This window comes from Lissotriton vulgaris, chromosome 2_1 (genome assembly GCF_964263255.1).
Source record: "Lissotriton vulgaris chromosome 2_1, aLisVul1.2, whole genome shotgun sequence".
Classification (NCBI taxonomy): Eukaryota; Metazoa; Chordata; class Amphibia; order Caudata; family Salamandridae; genus Lissotriton; species Lissotriton vulgaris.
Window position 1 is genome coordinate 62,713,032 of NC_141687.1, and position 24,081 is coordinate 62,737,112.

The 24,081-nt window shown below is 46.9% G+C and overlaps 1 protein-coding gene across 1 annotated transcript in view; it reads left to right on the top strand.

The window, feature by feature from the left end:
• Positions 1 to 13,783: 13,783 nt before the first annotated feature.
• The window catches only part of TMBIM1 (transmembrane BAX inhibitor motif containing 1), a 183,034-nt gene continuing 172,736 nt past the window's right edge, over positions 13,784 to 24,081 (top strand). The window contains exon 1 of the mRNA XM_086954468.1: positions 13,784 to 13,915. The gene's annotated coding sequence lies outside the window, so the exon portion shown is untranslated. The remainder of the gene's footprint in view (positions 13,916 to 24,081) is intronic.

Here is a 24,081-nt window from a genome sequence, read left to right on the forward strand (position 1 = left end):
CGTCGGCTTCTAACGGGTCCCTACTAAGTACCGGGATGGTCTGTGTCAACTTGCAGGTTAGATCATTGATAGGGAGTTTCGACCATACCCTCACTGGTACTCGTGCTGTGGCTGCCGAAGGGGGTGGGGGAGCTGAGGCAAAACCCACTTGAAAAGGGATCAGGAAATGGTCGGTCCACGGGAGAGGCAGGGGCGGCGACGTGGAGAGAAGGGGAATGTTGGAAAACACCGTGTCCAATAAATGGCCCTTGACATGAGTGGGCTCCTGGTTATGTAGGATAATGTTCCCCAGCCCAAGTTCAGATCTTAGATCGTTCGCTACTTTATCCTCCGGTGAATCGAAATGGAGATTCAGATCTCCAAGCAGGAGGAAATTGGGTGCCGATGCTATCAGCATTGGGGCCTCTTCAAGCAGAGAATTTGCGAATTGTTTGATATTGCCCGGAGGTCGGTAGATCAGCAACCCCGACAACGAGTCGTTGGGGGACAGTTGGATCTTAAAGCTGCAACTTTCTGCGTCCGAAATGGACCCTTCATCGGCCCTACATGCCAATGTATCCTTATATATGATAGCCAGCCCACCCCCTCTACCCAACGGTCTGTGCAAACAAAAGATGCAGGATCCGGGGGGAAGGGCGTTCACCACGTCGAAATCAGAACTGTCCAATGTCCAAGTTTCCGACAGGAACAGAATATCTAACTTGTGATCTAAAATCAGGTGGTGGATATGTAAGGAATGCCTCGGTAGGGATCTACAATTCAGGAGAGCCAGCCGTAATGGTTCCCTGGGAGGGGGAGCATTCAGAGCCTCTTTGCTCCTATTGATGCAGAGGTCGCAGACTTTGAAAAGCGCATCCAACCTCAGTCCCCTTGGACAAAGGCAGGAGGCTTTGGGACATAGATGCATAAGTTGTTCTTGTGAGTATGTTAGGGGTACTCGCACTGCATTGGGCAGCGTATCTGGCCCTAGGTCCGTACTGGCCCGGATGGGCCCAGACGGGCTTGCCTCTGGCGCGCCTCCGGCGCGTCATCGGCGCGCCCGCTGCGCGGGCGAGTGAGTGCGGCCATTTATGAAGCGCGAGGGCCTGTGTTCGCCCTCGCACTAGAGCGCTAAGTGCCCTCTTCCCCTACCCAAGATGGCGGTTCCTTCCGGTTTTCCCTTGTCGGTAGCCCGAGGTAAATAGGAGCCCAGTAACGGCTCGAAAATGCCCCCAACAGCTTATTTAGTCATACGCTATGCTAAGCAGTGCATTAAAAGAGTAAACACAATTTTATAACAAACTTCAAATTAAGAGTTTAAAAAGCGTGATCGGCTCAGCAATGCCGTGTGGTGTTCGGCTTAACTCCCTGTGTGTGTCAGGGGAGGCGCCTTGGTGTACAGGGTGCGCGCAAGGCTCCTGCCTTGATTTATAGCGCGAGGGCCTGTGTTCGCCCTCGCACTAGAGCGCTAAGTGCCCTCTTCCCCTACCCAAGATGGCGGTTCCTTCCGGTTTTCCCTTGTCGGTAGCCAGAGGTAAATAGGAGCCCAGTTACGGCTCGAAAATGCCCCCAACAGCCTATTTAGTCATACGCTATGCTAAGCAGTGTATTAAAAGAGTAAACACAATTTTATAACAAACTTCAAATTAAGAGTTTAAAAAGCGTGATCGGCTCAGCAATGCCGTGTGGTGTTCGGCTTAACTCCCTGTGTGTGTCAGGGGAGCCGCCTTGGTGTACCCTTGGTTTAGCCTAAAGACTGCCTAAAGACTGCTCTTGTCCATGCTACTAGGATAGCTGGTCTATAAGGTTGACTTACAACCAATCATCAATAAGGGTTGTTTGGTATGATACAAAGTGATCACTAGAGTAGTGAGCACTATATATCAGGCCAACTTCTCACAATATATATATATATATACATATATTCCACTCCTTCCTGCTTCTCCAGGCACGGCACGCAGGACACAAAGACCACCACACAGCTCGTCCAGTACAACAGGTCAGTTTATTATCGCCTTAGTTCTCCTTCTGGCATGACGCGTTTCGGGTATTGATCACATAACGGTACACTGGTTTAATAGACCTTTAAGTACTCATTTTTTTCTCCTTTGCTGAGCACACCACGTGATTCATGAAAAGTGAAGATATACTTAAACATATAAGGCGAGTGGCTCTTTCATTTTTGTGAAGACAGCACATATGGACAATTAGATATTGTGATCAAATATATACTAACTATTCACATATAATTATAACTGCATGAATGCATATGCGGTAAACATGGACTGGATTTGAACAAATTTACAAGTATAAATTACTGCGGCATATGTTCTTTCAATCTATACAATTTGAATAATTTAAATACTTTTCAATAAATTATACATTTATCCATTATTTACACATAACCTCATTGTACAAAAAATATCTATGTACATATATATATATATATATACAACTCCATCATCTATATTTTGTAATATATATTGACATATAATACAAATAAGAATAAAAAACATGTTTTTGCAGCTTGAATGCTGCCAATATGTGCAAAACTATGCCACTATGTAAACCTGAATATTCTCATTTTACCAGCTCCCATGTTACTAGATACTCAGTTAAAGCCATTGTGCAAATTATCTGCCTAAATGCAGACGCATATGTGCAACTACGCATATTGTGCAAAATTTGATCTTATATCATAAATCCAAGTGCAGTAAACATTACTGAATAGAATTCATATTATACTTATGACAACTGAGCCCAGTTGTCAAGAAGAGCTCACTCAAGATTCTATATACAAACAAAGTGCTAAGTGCAATATAAGAAAATGAGCAAATGCAAAAAAGGATTTTTTGCATTCAAAAATGTGAATATATTTACAGTGAAGCTATATGCAGAGTTGGCAATTTCATTGTAGGTAATAATGATTTGTCAATAAAACGGTATAAGACAATGTTATATGTGGATCAGTTACATTATTCGCAGGGAGCATATTTCTTCTGTTCAATTTGCTCTCATATGGACAATGTCATCATTCTATATAAGTTCATCAAGTACACCAAATTTGACAAGTTTATCCATCCAATAGCAGGGCACTGTATACATCTTTTCCTTTCAGATCATATTTCCTATTATGTTCATATCTTCAGAAGTTTATAAAAAAAGGGGGAAATAGAAACAAACAGGTTGATCTAAAGAAATGTATGTAAATCCTCTGTGTTATTTAGACCTTGGGGAAACTTGCAGTTGAGATTCAAGATGTATTTGGTCTCTAACTGTCTATACATATATATATATGTATATATAGATTGACAAAGCCTGCTGCGCAGGTGATACACATCTCTCTCTTGTTGCGGGGTCGTGTGGGACCTGAGAAACAATAAATAAGCCAGATACCAACTCACCTGAGTACGTGCCTCTTCTTTGCTGAAGTTGGAGTGTTCTTGGGGAGATATATATATATATATATATACACACACACTGTACAACGATTTCCAAGAGTGAAGAAAATTCCATGACTCTCCGGGATGCTTCGTTACTTTATCTAGCAAAAAACGCCTCTACACTAACCCGTTTCGCCTTTCGGCTTGATCATGGTGTTGCATGAGGACTGCCTGTTCCGATTCCAAACACGTACAACCCTCAACAGTGAAAGAGGACTGGCTCAATACATATTACATAAACAGATCACCACAGTTCCCATCATCTAACTATTCAACAAGTGTTTCTAAATATAATAAGCGCAATGGAAATCTGTTACATAATGTACAGCTGTCATTTCACACAGTTCATTATGTGCAATATATTTATTGCACGTAATGGGTCTGCTATAAGCAGACCCGCTCTTTGAGGCCCAACTCGCAAAAGCTGTTCTGTACCCCTGGCTTTACGAAGGCTCGTCTAGGCGATAGGTCTTTCACGGTGGTGGCGGCCAAACTGTGGAACTCCCTGCCAAGCAACCTCCGTCCCATTGATTCCGAGCCTGTTTTTAGGAAAGCAGCTAAGACCTGGCTTTTCAGGTCAGAGTAGGGGTTTAGGGCTCTCTGCTCTGAGCTTCTTGTTAGCCTATTGCCTACTGCTAGAGCGCCGGGACACCTCTGTTTGAGGTAGCTGTTTTGCACTTTATAAATGTCGGTATCATTATTATTATTATTATTATTAATACCGAACAAATTCTGTATTTTTAACACCACATTCCAGCCCAAGTGGGCATTATATTGCACAGAAGCCAGTACGCACCAAACGCACTGTGACAAAAAAGGGAAATTGGTTCCTTTCTGTGGTTCCTAAATCAAAGCACGAAATACTTTATGGAGTAAGACACCAAAAACTTTTCTGACCTCAATGGTATATATCCTAACATGTCCCACAATTATTTCAAAAACATAATCTTCATTAAAATCATATTTATTAAAAACTTAATCAAAAGCAGCATAATATAGGCAACAGTTTTGCATATAAAAACACAATCACATTACATTGAAGTTCAACACATTTACATGTAAACAAACGCACTGTGAGACAAAATTTGTTATGCAAACATCAGTCTATTTACAACAAATTATTGAATAGTATGCTACACTGTATTTGATCTTTGATTTGTAAACAGCTGTTTTTACTCTTCACCGTTATATTTTAGTGATTGTCTCACTTATTAGTATCACGATGAAACTTCTCATAGAGTGGCTGAGCTGGCGAACACCACTGCTAAAATTGTGGTGTTCGTTTAGCTACTCCTCATGCCTCACTTGTACTTTCTACCTGTGTACACACACAGAAAAAAGAAAAAAATTATCAAAATTATAAATAATAATCTGATTAAATCACAACTATATATACAAATCATTCTTAAAAAAGCCACGTTCCAATTTAGATAGACAAACTCCAAAGGCATAAAATTAAATTAAATGTAATATTTCCAAAGAGCTGTAAACAGCTGCCACTTTCACTTCTCAAACGGTATTAACATACTAAACAGCCTCAATTATCACTGATTCGTGTATAATTTGTACATACTCCTTATGCTTTTAATTAATTGTTTTTTTACCCCTGATGTAAAGCAAATTCCTCACTAGAATTTAAACCTATGGGTATCAGTGTTTCAAAGTCTATAATACATTTGGACTCAGGAATCCTCAGTTGCCGTTCTCTATCACCTCCCCTTTCCTGCTGTTTGACTGAATCCAAACCCACAAAGGTTAATACCTTCTCAATTTGGCTGTGTATTTCCTTAAAATTACGAGCCACTGGGTAGTGTTCATCATTCCGCCTTAATGCTTGTTTGTGTTCCAGCACCCTCTTTTTGGCCTTGTGTATAATGCTACCTATATACTACTCCCCTCAAGGGCAAATAAGGCAGTAAATGCAAAACTCAGTATTAAAATCAAAGCTACCTTTGATTTAAAGTCCCTCTTAGTGCAATTACTACTATTTACACAAGCTTTACAGCGCATACAACACGTGAAGCCCCGTATGCTCCCCACTTGCTCCCCCATCCCTCTTGAGGTTACAAGATTGCGACTTAGATCATCTTTTAATGATCTACTTCTTCTGAATGTTATTTGGGGGGACTCATGTAAGTATTTTTCAAGTATGGGTCTGTTTTTAGAATGTGCCAGTTTTGATTTAACCAGTTTTTTCGTGTTAAATCAAGAAACCCTACATCTGAATTACTTTCATTCCTTGTTCTTTCCTATTCCTATCACATACAAGAGCACACTTTTCACTTCCCTCCTCCATTCTGGAGCAACCTCCTTAAAAACCAATTATATAACTATGTCTCAACTTATGTCTTCTATACAATGAATAAAATAGACAGTTTTGTTTAAATTCAGTGGGTATCAACATTTCCTTTTCATTTCCTTTTCTCAGTTGTCCGTTGTTCTTTAGCCTGGGATGCTCCCGGACAGCCATGCGCTTTACAAATCTTATTTCATTCATTCTTTCATTTCATTCTTTTTTGGGCAAGGTGCACTATGTTGTATATTGATTATTATATGCTTAATATGTTTTTGCATACAAACTAAAATTGGAAAAAGTGTCTTGATCTACTCCAAGATCGAAATCTGGCCAAAAGTCTTTAAGGGGTTTTAGTTACCAGTAACAAGATTTTGCAAGTTGAGACAAGGCATGCCTACAGTCTGCAGTTCAACCTGTCGCTGTAGTAAACCACCCTGACCACTTTACCCCTGTGCCCATCATCCTAAATTGGCTGTACATCGAAGCTGGGAATAACTTCAAATTGGTTTATATCACACCCAAGGTGATGCTTTCCGATTCACTGAAATATTGGTCGCAAAAACTGACTAGCTCCGGCCCTCTGGAGCCCGCACTCCACGCTTCCAGGACCCCAAGAAATGAATGACCACAGCAGATTTGTTCTCGAGGGGGTCCTGCGGTCTAGACCTTCATGCCTCCACATTAAGTACAAACCAAGCTTTCGAGCTATTCTAACATGACACGAATCATCTCCTCATCCAGTGATGGTTTCAAGAATGACCTGTAACATGAATATTCAAGTGTGAACACTAAGGTTTCGGTTATGCCAGAAAAATTGCCAAACTCACCAAAAAAGCCAATATGTCAATCAGTCTGTCGAATTGTGAGGCGTCGCTGCAGTACAGGGAATCACATACTGAACTGATGTCTGGGAGAGAAGCGATAAGAGTTCTCCAGGCAACAGAGGTCGCGCCTCTCATGCATGCAGATGTAATGCAGCAAGATGGGAACAAGTAATAACAAGCATTAGCAATGCAATCGGTCTCGCCTTTGGGACCTTATATGTATTTACCTATGCAGCACATTAGCCTGGGGGCTGAAACATCTACTGTTCTTTAATAATGGAGGGAAAGTAAGCACCAAACTGCGTGATACGCCAGGTATGGAAACACATGGAGAGAACTATTGCCTTTCAGAGGGAAATGGTATAGTCCAAAGCTCTGTTTAATATAAAATCAGGGCCTTCGGTGGTCATCTCACTGAAAATACAAGATTTGAAAAAATATTATTGTCTGCAGGTGCTCGTGGATGACAATTTCTATGGACTGGAATCTCAAGGATGCTAAAGTGATTCTGGTATTTTACTCACGTCTGCAGGTTGTTTTCTTTCAAAAAAAGTTAAATAGAGGCAGTTGCCAGAAAAAAAAGTCTCTCAGCAGAAAGCAATTCTGGTATTTTACTGACCTCTGCTGGCCGTTTTCTATAAAGAAAGTTTAATAGAGGCGGTTGAACAGACAAAAAAGTCCCTAAGCGGAAGCAGACAAGTCTGATCTCCAGAGCCCACAAAGTACATAGACATATAAATATATAATAAGTATATACTAAAGTATATACAAGAGGTCTCGAATGCTCGACGTAAAAAATGAAGTCTAACGGGGTTAGTAGGAGAGTAAGACTTCATGTTTACATCAAGTAAGTCAAGTGATTGCCAAATTAAGCTTGCAGAAAACTGATTCACTGTTTGACCCTCAGCATACCTTAGGGCTGACATTTGGAGATCCATACTTGCGGTGTCGGCACAAATGCCTCGTTCCTTAAAATGCTCAATGGGGCCCCCGGTGAAGCTTCATCTGAGAGTGTGGACACAGACCTAAAGGAGCTCTGGACGGGGACTCGGCCCTCGTCCCTCCATTGGCGAACATCACCCCTCCACTTCTGATGAGCTTTCCATCCCTACTGCACCATCAGACCTCCATAGAGGCACTTTATGAACTGGTAAGTGAAGGGGAGGGGAGGTCATTGTGTGTAATTGTCAACTCCAATGCTCGTGTTTCACATTGTGCAGCTTGGAATGAGGTGACGGCGACTGCCGGGCATGTGCTGGCTGTGGAAAAGAACAGATGTGCTCTGCGGAAATATACCTGCTGGGATTTATGATTTAAAAAAATATCTTGCTAACTGGAAGTTGTTCCAGCGTTGACTTGGAAGATGCGCCACTTCCACAGCTGTTCAATAAAAGCCACAAGTTCCTTTCGCGTCACTTTCCCCATGTTAAAAGTGACGCAAACGTGGTGCAAGAGACTTGTAAATCTGCCCCTAGGTGTGCGGCTTGTACCGGACACAAACCAATTTAAGCCCTACATTTACACCATATTCATTCCCCAGCCCCCCACCCCACCCCGCCCCCCCCAACCCCCGTAGTGTTTCCAGCCCGGGCTGAGACAGCTTCCCGGGCACACAAGCAGCCGCACCTGAGTACTTCACAGGTCTTTACAAGCCCATTTACTTGCTAACGAGGCTTTTTAGGTTTCGGCTACCGTCCCACTGCGTAAGCAGTGGGTGGGCGGAGCCGAAATCTTTTGTTAGTAGTAGGGGGGCCTGAACACGCCCCTCTTCTCCATTGGCTGGCCTCGTAAATGCTGGCCAGTCATTGGAGGAGAGGAGCGTCACTGAGTTCAGGGCCCGCCTTGACGCGATTCGGGGGCGTTTCCGTGTCTTTTTTTAAGTCCCGCCCTCTCCTCTTCCCATTGGCTGGAATTTTACCTTCCAGCCAATGGGAAGGGGAGAGGGCGAAAAACACGCCCCCGAATCTGCCGGCCGGGACACCCCCGTGACGTCATTCCCCGGGCCGCGCTGTGATTGGCTGCCGGCCCGGGACCTGACATGTTTTTCTTATTAGCAGTATTTCGTATTCATACCGGTTTTCATTGTGACTAAATGCAATATATATATTTTTTTTCCCGGATATTGCCCTTACAGTCCAGCAATCAATCAGAGAGGGGCAACCAAGGAAGACGGCACAATCGGAGCCTGGAAGTGTTTACTGCTATATAAATATATCTGAAATATATATACACAAACATATATATCATACTTCAGAATTTCATTTTGAAATCACCCACAAATATTACAGGACGGAGATGGGTTTCTGGTGGTAGAAAAGTATCCCGAAGCACGGGTGGTTCTGCGCTGAGGCTACCTGCGGAAGTATGCAGTGCTGATCATCAGCCGGTCGTCTGCAGAGCTGTGTCTTTGATGGAGCGGTCGCGGCCGGGCAGGGAGTTCCCCATCTTTTCAGACACATCTTTTCATTCGGAACCAGCAGACAGGTCACCCTGAGCCAGTGCCGAGGGTAACTAACTACGTCGCACAAAACGGCCAATTCCGTTTTTTTTCTTCTTAATTTTTGCTTCGAAGCTCCACATGAATTCGGCAGTCTGGCTATTTCCCGACCCTGATCTGCATGTTTGGAGCCGTCGAGCTGCACCTGTTCCCAGTGGCGTCACTAGGGGGGTGCGGACCGCACCGGGTGGCACCTTCACGTGGGGTGACACCGTGACACCGACCAAAATGCAAAATAATGGAACCCCGCGGACCAGCCTGCATGGCCCTTAACTAGGACATTTTTCATTCAATACGCACTTTCTTCCTTCGGCACTGCTCAACGCCTGGCCCAACCCTTGCAGTTACTTTAGTGCGTCAGAAATACGCTTTCAAGTGTGGGTGGGACTGGGACCTGAGTCTATAGGTGAAGGGCATGCAACGAAGCACCATGTTAGAACATGAGAGTATACTGCGGCGATAGGTCGGAAAATATAACAACGAGGGCTGAGTTTTCGAAGACATTAAAATGATACGAGAGGGATTCTTGTCAAGAAAAGAAGGTTGCCTTGACTTTAAAACAAAAGTCAGGGTGTTGTTTTTATGTATTAACATGCGCCGACATGCATCATTTTCTAATAATTAATTCTAGATAGACGTAAAGATTACCTTGCTCGTGTTTTTTTTGATAAATAGGTAAACTTCCGTTGTACATTTTAAGGTGATTATGTCTTGTGTGAGCCAGTCAAGATTGCCGCCGCATTCCCCTGAAGAAATGCCACCGGCGTCTCTTGTCCCTTTACAATGTCTACAACTGCTCTCTCTAGTGGCCCTATTAGTTCTTCTGTGACGCCATAACTAGGATTGTTTTTTCCAAATATTACATTTTGGACACAAGTGTGAGTTAAACTGATGTGTACCGGGGCCTGCAGCCTGTAGCTCGTGTTGGTTGTCACGCAAGCCATCGCTCGGTCTCTCGAGGGGCGTGCCCTCGGCTCCCATGATGCTGCACCGCGCCAGAGGCACCTCCGGTGTTTGAAAGCGGAGGGGGGAAATGGTGGTGCGACCTTCGGGCGGTGAGCCAGTAGAGGCCGAGGCGAGAGCCGGCGCGGAGACCCAGCAGCACCAGGACAGTACTAGGCCGCAGCCCGTGAGTCTCCATCCGTTGGGTGAGTGCAAGCGCCTGCCGGGGAGACCACGTTGGAGGTCCTAGGTAGGGTCAGTGGGAGTGGAGCAGTGAGGGTAAATAGTCTAGATATCCTAAAAGGCCGGGGGTGGAGACATGGTTTTAATGTTGGTGCAGGAGGTTTAAAGTCAATGGCTGTTAGCAGCCAGCTCCAAGTACAACCCCAACTCCAGACGATGGGAGGGTGCTGGAGTGGCCTGCTCCTCATACTCCTGTGCCAGAGCTGAGCCCCTGGGGGCCAAGGAGTGGAACCAGCGGCAGCGGGGCCCAAGGCCGAGACACAGCTCAGGAGAGGAGACTCACTGACGGAGGACGAGATCGAGCGCATCCTGGGGCAGGTGAGTCCTGCAGGGGGCGCTGTGGATTAAGATGGGGTTTCTGCAGGTATCGGGCCGAAAGGATGGAGGGCTGGGGTTCTGCGGCATTAGCAGAGCTTTGGAGGGGACCGTGACGCCGGAAAAAAGCTGAAAACACCCAAGAACTTCAGGTTTCTGGAAGTGGTTAGTTCTGAAAACCAACTTATAGTTCTTGAGGTCTCTGAGTCCTGATGCAGGTTCTTTAATACCTAGTTCTGGTACAGGTTCTTTGATTACGAGTCCTGGTGAAGGTTTTTTTTAATAATGAGTACTGGTTCAAGTACTTTGGTTCTGAGTCCTGGTGACAATTCTTTAATTCCGAGTCCTAATTCAGGTTCTTTGATTCATAGTCCAGGCTCTTTGATTCTGAGTCCAGGGTGCAGTTTCTTTGATTCCAAGTAGTAGACTACTCTCGAGCCCCCCTTCCCACCCCACAGGTGGCAGGAGTGGGTGTATTCAGAGCAGAGGCGGGCGTGGGGGGGGAGGAGGGGGTTTTCACTGTAGAGGGTCTCGCAGGGGCTCACTGCAGGGGATCCCCGCAGGGTCAAAATGTACCCCAGAACAGGTACAAGGACTGGGGAGTGCAGAGGTTGGGGCACAGGGAAAACTTAGAGGTACGGGGCACGGAGGAATGCGTAGGTATGAGACACAGGGGGATGCGGGGGTGACACCATGAGTTACCGCACTGGGTGACACCAACTGGCAGCGTTGCTAGTGGGAATGTTCGGTTGTGGACTTTCTTTATACATGTTTTCGCGTTGGTTTGAGTGGCAGTTTGGGATAAATAGAAGGTATAAACACATTCAAGGACAGCCGTGCTGTAGAAAGAAGACGCGAGGTTAGGAGAGCGCAGGAGGATAGATGAACAGTGACTGCCTGCGCCTGTCTACAGAGGATTCCCTGTCGACGCCACATTTTGCCCCTGCACCCTGTTTCTAGCCGTGGGTTTAGTTTTGGTTCTAACGCGGCCTCTTGTCTTCGGTTGTGTACACCCAGTGTCTGAAGAGAGGTACTGCGCTTTTGTGCTGCTTTTCGTGCTCTTTCTAGTAGGTTTCTGCAGTGGTTTATGTGGAAAAGACACCCGAATGCACGCACAGAGCGTGGCCGCTTTCTTTGGACCGGCATCCTAACAGCTGGAGGTGCTGGTGAGGTACCAGCAATTGAAGTACAAACGGCGCATTGAAACCTCCTGGAGTGAAGCTACCGGGAAACTGCCTGGAGCTTTCACAGAGGTTACAGACTGCAGAGGTCGGAGAGTCAAGAGGTGAAGGGGTGCAGACCTGAGGGTGGAGCCAGGAGGTAGGAGGAACGGACTAAGCTGATTTTTTTTAAATCAGATTAAACTAGCCATAATGCTTAATTGGTGCACAGGACTTTCTTTGAGATCAAGCATTTTGCTCTAGGTAATGGCCCAGGGCACCCAGTTGTGCGCCCTCCTCCATTGCTACAGGTAATATCTCCCTCCTCTTTGCTCCATTTGCCCCTCCCCATCGCTGTATGTGCTCTGATGCTAGGATGCATGCAATTTAGTCTCTCCAGTGATGGGTGCATTAGTGCGCAGAATATGTAAATCTGTGGGTTGGAAATCTTGCGGTTTCTGTCCGGTTGTCCAGTGTGAGATCACATGGAGTGCTAATGCTGCTCCTTGCCTTCTGTGCCGCTTGCTATTCTTCCCTTCATCCTGAACCCCAGCCTGGGCTCCTTTCTTCCACCCCTGACAACTTTCATTCCCACTCTGCAGATCCCACCCATTCCTTAACACCCACTCAGCCTTTTTACCTCATAACCTGTTGCCAGACCTCTTCACGTTCCACACACCTTTTCAATCTCTACTACTCATATTCCTGTACCTCCTTTATATTACCTAGTTACTTTGTATCTTCTTATCAGCCTTGGCTGGCTCTGTGTGTGTGTGTGTGTGCGTCTGGCTCTGTGTGTGTCTGTGCGGCTGGCTCTGTGTGTGTGTGTGTGTGCGGCTGGCTCTGTGTGTGTGTGTGTGCGGCTGGCTCTGTGTGTATGTGTGTGTGTGTGTGCGGCTGGCTCTGTGTGTGTGTGTGTGCGGTTGGCTCTGTGTGTGTGTGCGGTTGGCTCTGTGTGTGTGTGGCTGGCTCTGTGTGTGTGTGTGTGCGGCTGGCTCTGTGTGTGTGTGTGTGCGGCTGGCTCTGTGTGTGTGTGTGTGTGCGGCTGGCTCTGTGTGTGTGTGCGGCTGGCTGGCTCTGTGTGTGTGTGTGTGTGTGTGTGTGCGGCTGGCTCTGTGTGTGTGTGTGTGTGCGCGCGGCTGGCTCTGTGTATGTGTGTGTGTGTGCGGCTGGCTCTGTGTGTGTGTGTGCGGCTGGCTCTGTGTGTGTGTGTGCGGCTGGCTGGCTCTGTGTGTGTGTGTGCGGCTAGCTCTGTGTGTGTGTGCGGCTGGCTCTGTGTGTGTGTGTGTGTGTGTGTATTTATCTGTTTTCAAAACCAACACATAAATACAAATTTTGTCATTTACAATGCCAATAGCTCTAACTTTTCCAAAGGCGAAACCATTGCATTGTAAATGCTTGTTTTGGTTTTTCACCCCTTCTTGAGCCCCTGCATCCCCATTCTGACTATCACTGAAAGAATTACCCCCCCCCCTCCCCCCCCCCCCCCCGAAATTTTTGTTGCCTCCTGCCTCCTTACACTGAGCACTTGTAGGTGACTCAGCGTTATTCGACTTTTAACAAATCAAAAGTGAAACTACCTTAATTTCACCTCCTGTTTTTCGACTCCCCCTTCTTCTCTGTTATCAGATGTTGGCGAGTATATGTCTCCATGCCACCAGGATAATTTTGTTTACCTATTGTTGGTAATTCTGGGATGTGTAGTCTTGGCTTAAGATACACCTGTAAACAAGGATATGTGAATGGCAGACCAAGGCTTGGAAACGTGTGTCTGGGGGACGTGGAGTCATCTATTAACCCCTCCATAACTTTTTCAGTGTATGTTACTACTTTACATGCGCGCACTGCGCGTGGTATAGACAGACTGTATGGACCTTTGGGTCCCCGGGGGTATCAGAAGATAAACACAGCAGTGTGCGCGAGCTATAGGAGAGTGAGTCACCGCGCCACACCCCGGCTGCAAACAGTGGCTGCGGCTGCGGGGCTGGCCGCCAGAGGGCAGCGTTGTACCACAGGCTGCAGCGCCCCGTGGATCGTGCAGCGCCTGGAAGGAGGAGCAGCGCTGCCGGAGCGGGTCCGCCCTCCTCATCATCCTCCACCCCCCGCCCCCCTCCGGAGGCATCTGCGGGCAGGAGGGGCACCGGGGGCCAGGAGGCCAGACAGCAGCACAACACTGGGCGAGGAGGGAGCCCGGAGACAGGAGGGCCGGAGCGCAGGTGAGGAGGGAGCAGAGATGGTGGGGGCTTGTGTTTGGGGGGGCTCTTGTGTGGAGGGCGGTGGGCTCTGGGAGGGGCCGCTTGCACCGGGGACTGAAAAACAAACCCGAGTCTGGAGAGGGAGGAAAGTTTACCCCAGGCAGCCATTGTGTTTGTGTCCCAGCAGGGTGGGTGGTAAAGGGTGGCACTGGAGCAGGGAGGGCAGGCCCCGGGGGAAGGGGAGGGGGAGTGGGCCGAATGCATGGAGACGGTGGAATGTGGTGAGAGGGCGGCATGGCACAACAGTCGGGGGTGAGGGAGGGGAGACCGGGGGTGCACTCAGGGCCGGTCTTAGGGATTCTGGGGCCCTGGGCAAAAGGGAATCTGCGAGGCCCCTGAAATGTACGTAAGTGACACCTTCTGGGCTCGGGGAAGCTGCTTTGTGCAGACTCCACCTGGGCTGCAGCTCCTCCTCTCAGCCGCCAAAGCACCTCTTGTACAGAGGTGTGAGAATTGCTTGGGGGCTGAGTTAAACCTGTGTGGGCTAAAGTGCTGACAATGGGTGTCCTGCGGAGTCTCTGAATGGGCAGCCGGGGAGGTGTCCCCCTCCCCTAGGCCTTCCCACACCATCCCTTAGAGGCCCCAGGAGGGGGCCCCCCTCCCATGAGCTCAATTGTGAAGAGACGCATTTCTTTCACTCTGATCGGCAGGGGTACACGAGGACTGGTGGGGTGTTGGCATTGTGCGGGGCCCCATCCTGGCAGGCAGAGTGTGAGGCCCTGGGCAGCTGCCCACATTGGCCATGCCTAGCGCCGGCCCTGGGTGCACTGCAGGGGAGGTGGGACCTGGTGCAGAGAAGGGAGCAGGCGGCCGTGGAGGGGGAGGCGAGCGAAGAGGGGGCAGTGGAGACAGGGAGAGGCATGGGCACGTGGGGAGCATACCTGCCAGGGAGCCCCATGTTACGTGCGACCCTTTGAGCCACTGCTGACGTCATAGAAAACGCCACTTTGCACATACATAGACCTTACAGTGACACTACAAGTCCCAGAATGCATATTGGCGAGATGATTGAGACGAGAGACTATCGAGGGAGGCATGAGGATGGCAGAGAGTTAAGACTTGTGAATGAAGAGTTTTGGAACTGGATGTGGTGACTGGGAGGGACGCATGGGAGATGAAAGACTCGGGGGGGGGGGGGGGTTGAGGAAGATAGGGGATTGGCATGGGGTTAGGGAGGGAGACCTGCATGGAGGGAAGGGCACCGAAAAAGGCGAGAGGGCAAGGAGTAGAAGAAGGTGCCATGGGAAAGAAGGGAGGAGTGCACGCTGTGTAGGAAGGTGGCAGACATTTAAGGGTTGTGAATGGAATCCCCCGGGGGCGAAGGCGGGCAGATGAAGGCGCGAGGGAATCCATGAAAGGCAGGCGAGGGCTGCAGGCAGGGTCCCCAGGCAGGCAGGCAGGGACCCCAGACAGGCAGGGACCCCAGACAGGCAGGCAGGGACCCCAGGCAGGCAGGCAGGGACCCCAGGCAGGGACCCCAGACAGGCAGGCAGGCTGCGAGGGGGTGTGGGAGAGACCTGAAACATAAGGGTCTCATTGGCACCGCGGTGGAAGGGCCCGAGTTCACGCACCAGAACCCTGCAGGCCCTCCATAAATGTCACCCGTCTCTCATTATAATAAAAACAATCAATGACTTCTTTAGTTTTGAGCAGTTCGCATAGATGAGCATATATCTTGTTACAGCAAGGACACGCTCAAGTTCAAGTTCAAAAGACCTTTATTCGAATTTCATAAAATTCATAAAAGTACCGAATACAGCAAAAATACACATTTATATATAATTCAAACAAATGGTTAAAAAAAAGTTTATACAAATAACATTCCATATTGTCATAATAATTCATACAATAACTATACAAAAGATTTCATTTCATTATAATGTTTACACAGTAACATCATTAAGACTAGTTTCTGATTTCAGGGATTTTCAAGGACACGCTTATTATTGAGAAGAGTTTAATATTGTACTGTGTGGTTGTTTTTGGTAAATAAGCATTTGGGAAAGCCAGCGGGCCTGGTGTTAGCGGCAGAAATTGTGGATTCGTTAATAAGTGTTTAGGTTTTTAAATGTTTATTTTTAACATAAGTCCTCCTCTGCGTCACATCAATTCGCAAATGAGGGCGGCAATCTTGAAATGTTTTGGAATTAACTTTTACAGAATCCTTGAAGGCTGTCAGTCTACACCTGGGTGGCGAAGTGTCCGTCCCAAAGTAATAACATGTACCAATGGCCGCCCTTGCGTGTGCAGGCACACACGTAGGTGGTTTTAAATCTCATCAGTGGGAGCAGCACAGACCTCATACTCCCTTCTAGTGTGAAAAAGGTTGCTTTATTGAACTCGTGCACATCGCCTACATTCTACCCTAGGGCTTTGCGTTACAAAACTAGACCTCACTATGAATTACGTCACCTAATTTCCCCACCACTAAATTTAGCATCCTCTTTAACACCCTTATCTTGCAGCTGTAACTCCTACCCCAGCATTAAACCATCAACCTATGCAATGATAAACATTTTGCCCCACAGCTATTATCATCTAACTTGTAACCTTTGCTTCCTCCAGGTTTTACTTTATGATCACCCCCCCCCCCCCTGTCCTGCTTCCCCTATGTTAACAACCATCCTCTTAAGGTACAATAACCATGTCAACTGCAATGCCTACTAACACTCAGAAAAGGCTTATCCCCGGCCCCTTTTCTGACCCCCCCCCCTTCCTCACCACCCCCCCCCCCTACTGGGAACTTCCCCTATCGCTGACAGTACCTTACCGAAAGCCTCTGATCTGAATCAAATACGACTGTAACCCGTACACTGACAGATGCACCCCCCCCCCCCCAAAATAAATATTGTGCTTCAAAATTCAAATCTGGAGCTCTACCCTTCCAACCCTTTCTTCCCTACAAAAAACCCTCCTGTCCCTTTTTTTAATCCTACGCCCGGCCTTGTCAATGGCGGCCTGGTCACCCCTCTCCAACGCTTCCTTGGAACAAATTCCACCCACATAACTGATGTCCCTAACCACTGCCTCCTAATTTTCAAAAGCCCCTATTCTTCTCATTTAAAAATGAAAAGCCTTTACATACCACCAAATTGCCCCCCCAGCCCCTCCCCGGCAAATGCCAAAGGAAAATGTCAGAACACCTGCGTCTCCGCAATAACTGATTCAAACAAGGCTGACATTTATACCAACGCACACCGCCTTTTCTATACCATAGGACAGTAAAAAGCTGTCTGTTCAACCCAAGGTTACCACCTTTGCCGTTTATGTCACTCAACCCGTTTAACAAAGGAATGTCCCGTGGTCCAAGTGGATAAATCACTTGCATCCGGCATAGCTACAGCACCCGAAAAGAACACAAATGTAAGATACGCAATGGCAGCATCACAAACCCCTCCTGTTCACATATTGGCGGAAGCCGCTTGATGACCATCGGCCCAATGCCATAATCCTTTCCCGACCCTATCCTCTTTAAGCTGCTTCAGTGGCCGCTCCAATCCTAAATGAGTGTGTCCCAAATTCTTTTAGTTTTTCCTGTGCTTGTCAAAGCACGCTGCGTGACCCAAAGAAGCTGATGCACAGTCACCCAAGACCCATCCTGTGATGAAAAACCTTCCCTCTTGGTATCCCACTAACCTCCGACCACTTTGTCCCCCTCCCCCTTTGTCCTGGACACACTTCCTGGACAGAAAAGACCTGGAGTCTCACTTTCTTTCCAAGCCATCTTCTCATCTCCCCAATCCAACCCTGGAATACCTTTCCTACCCAGCAGCTCAGTTTTAGTTCCCTAAAAGCCCTGAAAAACACACATGACATGAGCGGCGAGACAAGGACCTCTTCCCTGCTGTTTGCATATCTGCGGAAGCACTGCTAAACGTTATTCAAGCAATTACCTAGAAAACGGCCCCGTGTGCAGTTCCGCTGGCTCCTTTCCCTAGACCACCCTTCTAACATTCTCTTATCCAGGTCCCCTGCCTCAGGTGTCTATCCCCATAACAGTTTGCCCATGAATACAATGCCGGCCAGTTCCCCGATATTGTGATCCTTGAACGACCGCTCTCTATCCATATGAGTATGTACTGTGCCACATCTTCCACCTGTCCTCCTTTATGTATCTCCCTTACGTAAAAGTACATCCCACCCCGTCCACCTCACTGTCATCCTCACAGACTCCATGTTTTGTAGCTGCCTGTGTGAAAACGATGGGTTTAGGCCCAGATCTATGTACTGGGGTGAATGTATGACATTGTTCTGCATTCTGTCCATCAACTGTTGTTTTTGCATTTGTCACCCCGAGTGGGACGGGCATGCCCAGACGTGGGTCCCGTGCTCTCCACACCATTGGAGTCTAGCTATCCTGGCTGATGACGGTTGATAGCCAGAAACCGGTCCTAGGATGCTTGTTTCCGGTCCAGGGAAGACATGGCTTGGCAGTTTGGGCTGAAATGTTCCCACCAGGCACAGGGTCATGGTTGATTTGCATATGGCCATGTCTGAGCTGGGGTGGTGTGGAGTGCAAAAAAAGCGATGGATTTAGGCCCAGATCTCTGTACTGGGGTGAATGTATGACATTGTTCTGCATTCTGTCCATCAACTGTTGTTTTTGCATTTGTGTGATACCAGCAGCTTGAACTGGCGTCAAGGTTGGCCTCCTCCGTGGATCCAGCTGCCCAACCAGTTTTGAAGTGTCCCAGGTCCGTCGTGATACTCCTGTAATGCGCTATAAACAAGTGCATTATTTGAACCCCCCTGTGCACCACTCCCCCGCCGCTCGACCACTTCTAAAGTAACCTCAAAATAATCCAGGCATGCAGACTCGTGCTCTAGCTCTTCCAGCCCTAATGGCCCATATCTTGTTAATCCAACCACCCCCCCCCCCTCCCCCCACCACCCCCAAACTTATGAACCGCTTACCAGCTCGGAAGGCAGACAGGGGGCCCAGATACGCCCTCCTGCCTGTGCCCCCAACCCGCTCCACCTATCACCTTTGCTTGATGTCCTAGAGGCTGCATTGACCTGTCCCAGCCGTTGCACGGCAGAGGCCACTCCAGACCTTTTTGACACAGTGTTGTCGCCGTCCAACAACGCCCTCTGGCTGGCCTCCCGAGACCCTGTCCTCTCTTCTCCTCTGGGTTTGTAAGACGCATAAGACTTTCCCAAGTCAGCATGTCACCCCTGACTCAGAGCTTGAAATACAAAATGCAAGTCTGGCGCTCTATCGTTAACTCCTTAACCCGCCGCGAATTCAGCTGCGGTGCAGGAGTTTTAATCAGTGGGCGGGGCTGCGTCGGCCAACGGACGTGCGCAGCACTAGTGAGGTAGTGCTTACGACGGCCGTTGTCGGACGCGCGCACAGAACGGGTTAAGCTCCCTGACCCTTACCCTACACCCTGCTCTGGCACCCGTACCCAGCTCCTCTCCTGCTCCCTGTGCCCTTCCCTACTCTGCACCTCTACTGCCTGGCATTACCCATCATCTCTTGCATCCTGTCTCCCCTTACCCACACCTCCTGATTGATAGCATTTCCGCACCTTGCCCCCCACCCCCTCCCCCCCGTCCTTGACCAGATCGGGTATAAGTCCTCACTGGAGGCTTCAAACACACCTCTCATCTTCCAGCACCGCATCCTCTCTACCCTCTTCCTCCGTGGCCAAGTCCCTAACAAATCACCCATCTCGGGTAAACCCATGGAATAGCAAATTCTATGTGGTTTAGGTCTGAAAAACTGTCCCACACAGCAATTCCCCATTTCATCGGGCTATAAACTCATAATTGCACGGTATTAGATCTAATTTTACTGCATCTGCATGCTAACGGTAAATTTGTTGTGCAGTAAATCTGCCCCCGTACTGGGCAGCTCGTAATTACGGCTAAAGTGGATCACCTTAAAATTCTATAAATGGAGCTGATATTATATAATATAATTAGCAATAATGTTAGTCGTAAGAGTTCAGGAAGTTTTCCCACGCTTAAACATGGAAACTTAGTCTATTTCCGGCTTTAAGTGTTATTCTTTCCATTGCTGTGACTTTGTAGATTTCTTTAATCCGTTTGTATGCTTAAAGTTGACTTACACTTTTCTATTTGAATACCCCTTGTAATAAATTTACCAAGCCATAATACCATGTGATGCTGAATGTTTCCGTTTTCCTGTAACCTATCCAAAATCATTTCCTTGTTATGTTGGTCTTTATGCCAGGCCTCCATTTCATTTTACCTCTGCAGTTCGAACCCTTCTGTCATTTCCTTTAGGCAGCCTACATTTAGTGGTGTAGATTATGATTTGTGAATGTTTAAGGCACATGATGAAATACTCGCATAGCCTGTGTGGCATTCATGTCATGCCATTGGATTGTGCGATATATACAGTAATATGTCATTAGCGGCGGTTGTGGCTTTCAATGAACTATATACTTGATATGTTATTAGAATGATAGATTTTGAGTAATAGGTGTTCTAATGAGAGCCAGAAACTTGGAGTCGAGAGGATGTATCTCTCCCCCCCCCCCACCTTTGTATCGTTATAAAGTTCAAAGTAGTCTCAGGTGACCCCTCTGGCTGTGACTCCCTTGATATGGTGACTAAGGTTCATGACACCTTTGATGAATTTTGGTTTGGGGAAATATCTCATTTTATTCAAAGCATTGCCATGGTATTTACATTTTGCAAGGTTTGTTAAGGTTGGTATCTGTCTCGTCCCTTGTGTTTTTTTTTCCTTGGCCACCTCCCTCGCGTATCCACGTATGCAAGGACCTCCTACGCTGCTCTTAAAATGTCGGTGAATTTTGGTGGTTGGTAGGGAGTCGGAAGGCATTCTGTGTAGAGATTGTGCGGTGTTAGTTTTAAAGTGTGTCCTGCTTTTCTGTAAGTCCTATATCACTATTTCAGCCTAAGGTGATAATGTGTAAGAACCACCTGAAGAAAGCCCCACAACACCCTGTCAAAGACCTTTCTGGCAACTGGACTTAAGGGTAGCCCCAGAAAAACATATTTTGTTTGCTTTTTTAATAGTGTTGCAAAGGAGTAGTTTCCTGTTTTTCCAGGAAGCTTCTCCCACTGAGTCGATAAGTGTGGAAGTAACTTTCAATGATGCCTGGCTCTATTTGTTGTGTATGTCTCAGCATCACCGTTTATCATTTTCTCAAATTGTTGGGAATTTGCTATATTTTTGGAATAGAACTGGAACAGCTACTGTTATCTGTGTAGTTTGAGGGAAGCGTCGTCTTTCAATGTTTTGTGGAATTTTGCATTAAGACTGTGTAGGTCAAGGGTTTAGTTTTCTGTCACTAATAGAACAGTCCAGATGACCTGTGGAATTGTCTGTCTTCTGTCTTATTCTGATGCTTCATTAGCATCTAGAAGCAGAAACTTGGTTTGATCCAATCACGTTTCAATGCCTTAGGTCAAAAGCATGGTATCTTCATAATACACTCTTTTATGTAGCAGTTCTTGTTGCTATAGCAGTTTTACTGTCCTGAAGAAGTCGTCGGCTACTCATGGAAGATTTTACTATAATTGTGTGGGATTTACAGGGTCTTTTTACTAAACTTTCCAAAATCATTTAGCCTTGTTAAATAAAGACAGCATTTTGAGCCAAAGCGTTATCTGGTTCTTTCTTTGTCCTTTTGCTGAGCATTTAATTGTACCTATGTTTTCTGCTTCTCTTGGAAGTACTTTAATTTTTTGCATCTCTTGCTTTGTTTTGGGCCGCTATAGTTATAATCTTACTTTTAATAGATGAAGTTCTAGTATCCTACAGGAATATTTTGTTTCTACAAGACGGTACATTCTTAGAATTAAGTTTATGCGTTTTTTGTTGCCGCTGCCGCCACCTCCCATCAGTACACCTGCCACACAGACGTAAGAAATCCCTGAGGAACTGGCTGACCTTCGACCTATTGTTCTACAACAACATTATACAGCCCATTTGACGTGTAAATACTTAAAGTACTCCGCGTACTCGTGCCAAATCTGCCACTCCGTACAGAGCAAAACTGTATGTCCCGGTTTTTATCAATACATTTTCTCCGATAATCTGAAAACTGGAGAAATCAAGCTCCTCCATTTAATAAAAAGGTAACAACAATCCATGAGACTTAAAGAATAGAGTCCCGTACTCTGGCCAGTAATATTGAAAGTCGTGTGGCATTCAAATTGGAGTATATTTACGGGAACCCCTTGGCGATTACCATTCTGGCTTCACACCTGAATGCATGAATGAATGAATAGAGCCTTGTATAGCACAACTTTGCCCGAAGGCGTCCAGGCGCTGAAGATGGAGAGAGAAAGCGGAGTGTGAAAAAGAGGAAGAATACCGGCTAGAGGTAGGCTTCCCTGAAGAGCCAGGTCTTCAAGGCCTTCCGGAACTGAGAAAGAGAGGATTGATCCCTAAATTCTGCAGGAAGGGCGTTCCATATCCTACCTGGCTACAGACCCAAAACTGCCATTCTGCGAATCAATCATCGCGACTCATCGTGTCATAGACGAAGAGGAATTCCACCTTCGCATCTCCTTGGAAAATGTATAGGATTGGGAGGGCAGATACAATGTAAGTGCCTTTGGTAGAAGGGCGGGGGGGGGGGGACATTTCTATTTAGAAGAGCTTGGTCAGATTATTAAAACCCTCAAACACTGTTAGAAATGAGCAACAGCATCCATGTTTGCGCTATAAATGTTCAGCGTCCTATCTACCCTCATCAAGGAGGGGATCCCGTATATAACATAGACCATTTATGTAAGCGCATGCCTGTAGTCGAATTGTTGTGTGGTGCATATGCCATTATTACTCAATCAAACCTGTGACGTACAGGTTGCACCACCCAGCTCAATCAGCCTGGGTTGTAGCTGCACGTATCTCTTGTAAACCATAATTACAAGATTATTACCTGTGCGCCTGCTCTTGTAAATGTGGCTTCCCAGAAATGTCTTGAACATTCTCTTCTCTCTCTGTCCTCGACTGATTAACGCTTGGTGCCTTATTCCAAATTGTGCGTTAATAACTGGTGTAAATACAAACAGTAAGAAATATCAGTTACACTAGGGATCTGGTTGGCCTTTGCACCCATATATGATTTTTGCAGTGAATAAAATAGATGAACATGCAAAAAAACACATTAAAAAAAACTAATTATGCTGACCATGTTACGACCAGCTACGGCTCAGTTTTGCCTACACATTTTCTCCAACTAAGATTGGGACCTTTAACCCCTTCCGTGCGGCCGCGATTTTCCCCGTGTGCGGCCGCCGGCAGAACACGGGCGGGCCATGACGAACCCCAGCCGTCATCAGCACACGAGCACCGTAGTGCATGACGGCTGGGGTTCGTCACCAGCATGGAAGGGGTTAATCTGCTAAAATTATGAACTGCGTAAGTGACTGGAGCTTGCCATGGCATAGGGTCCAATACATTTCCCATGACCTTGTGAGCCGCGTGGGGGACCTTGTACCTGACCGCGTTAAAGGTAGCATTGGTGGCATATTTGGTGATCAGTAGTAGGAGATGTCCTGCCTCCTGTCTTTAGATACATGAGATTGTTAAAGGTAGAGAAGGGGGTGCGAAGTGTACTTTGCGCTGAAGGCCAAAATTATGATCCTGAATGGAATCCCAGAGTGGCAAACTATGTGGGAGCGCTACTCATCACAATTGATTCCGTTTGTTGTATGTAGAAATACAAATGCATTATACAGTCTGCATATGAGGGGGAGGGCGTGTCCCTTTTGTGATTTATGGAGCGGCAATCTGGGCCCAGAATAAGCGTGATTGGATGGGTCAAACAGGAAGCAGTATCCTGATGGAAGCCATTGGCATTAGTAGTCATCCTTGTTAAAGCTGTTTGAATGGAGATTCCATTGAGTTTGGTAAAGTTTAGAATTCTGCAGGCAATTGTTCGTGTATTCTGTATTAGAACATTGGAACGTTGGGAGCTCCATTGAAAACAATGGAGTGTTCCGGGCTTATAATGGCTGGTATAAGCCCGGAGCTCCAACATTCCAATGTTTCTTTGTTCACCACTCTGGCTGTAAACAAAGGCGTCGGGGAGCCTGAGGGGATTCCAGTCCTCTTGCGCTCCCTTAACCTCATAGATGCTTGTAAACATCCCTCCCCAGTGCTGCGCTGTCCATTGGAA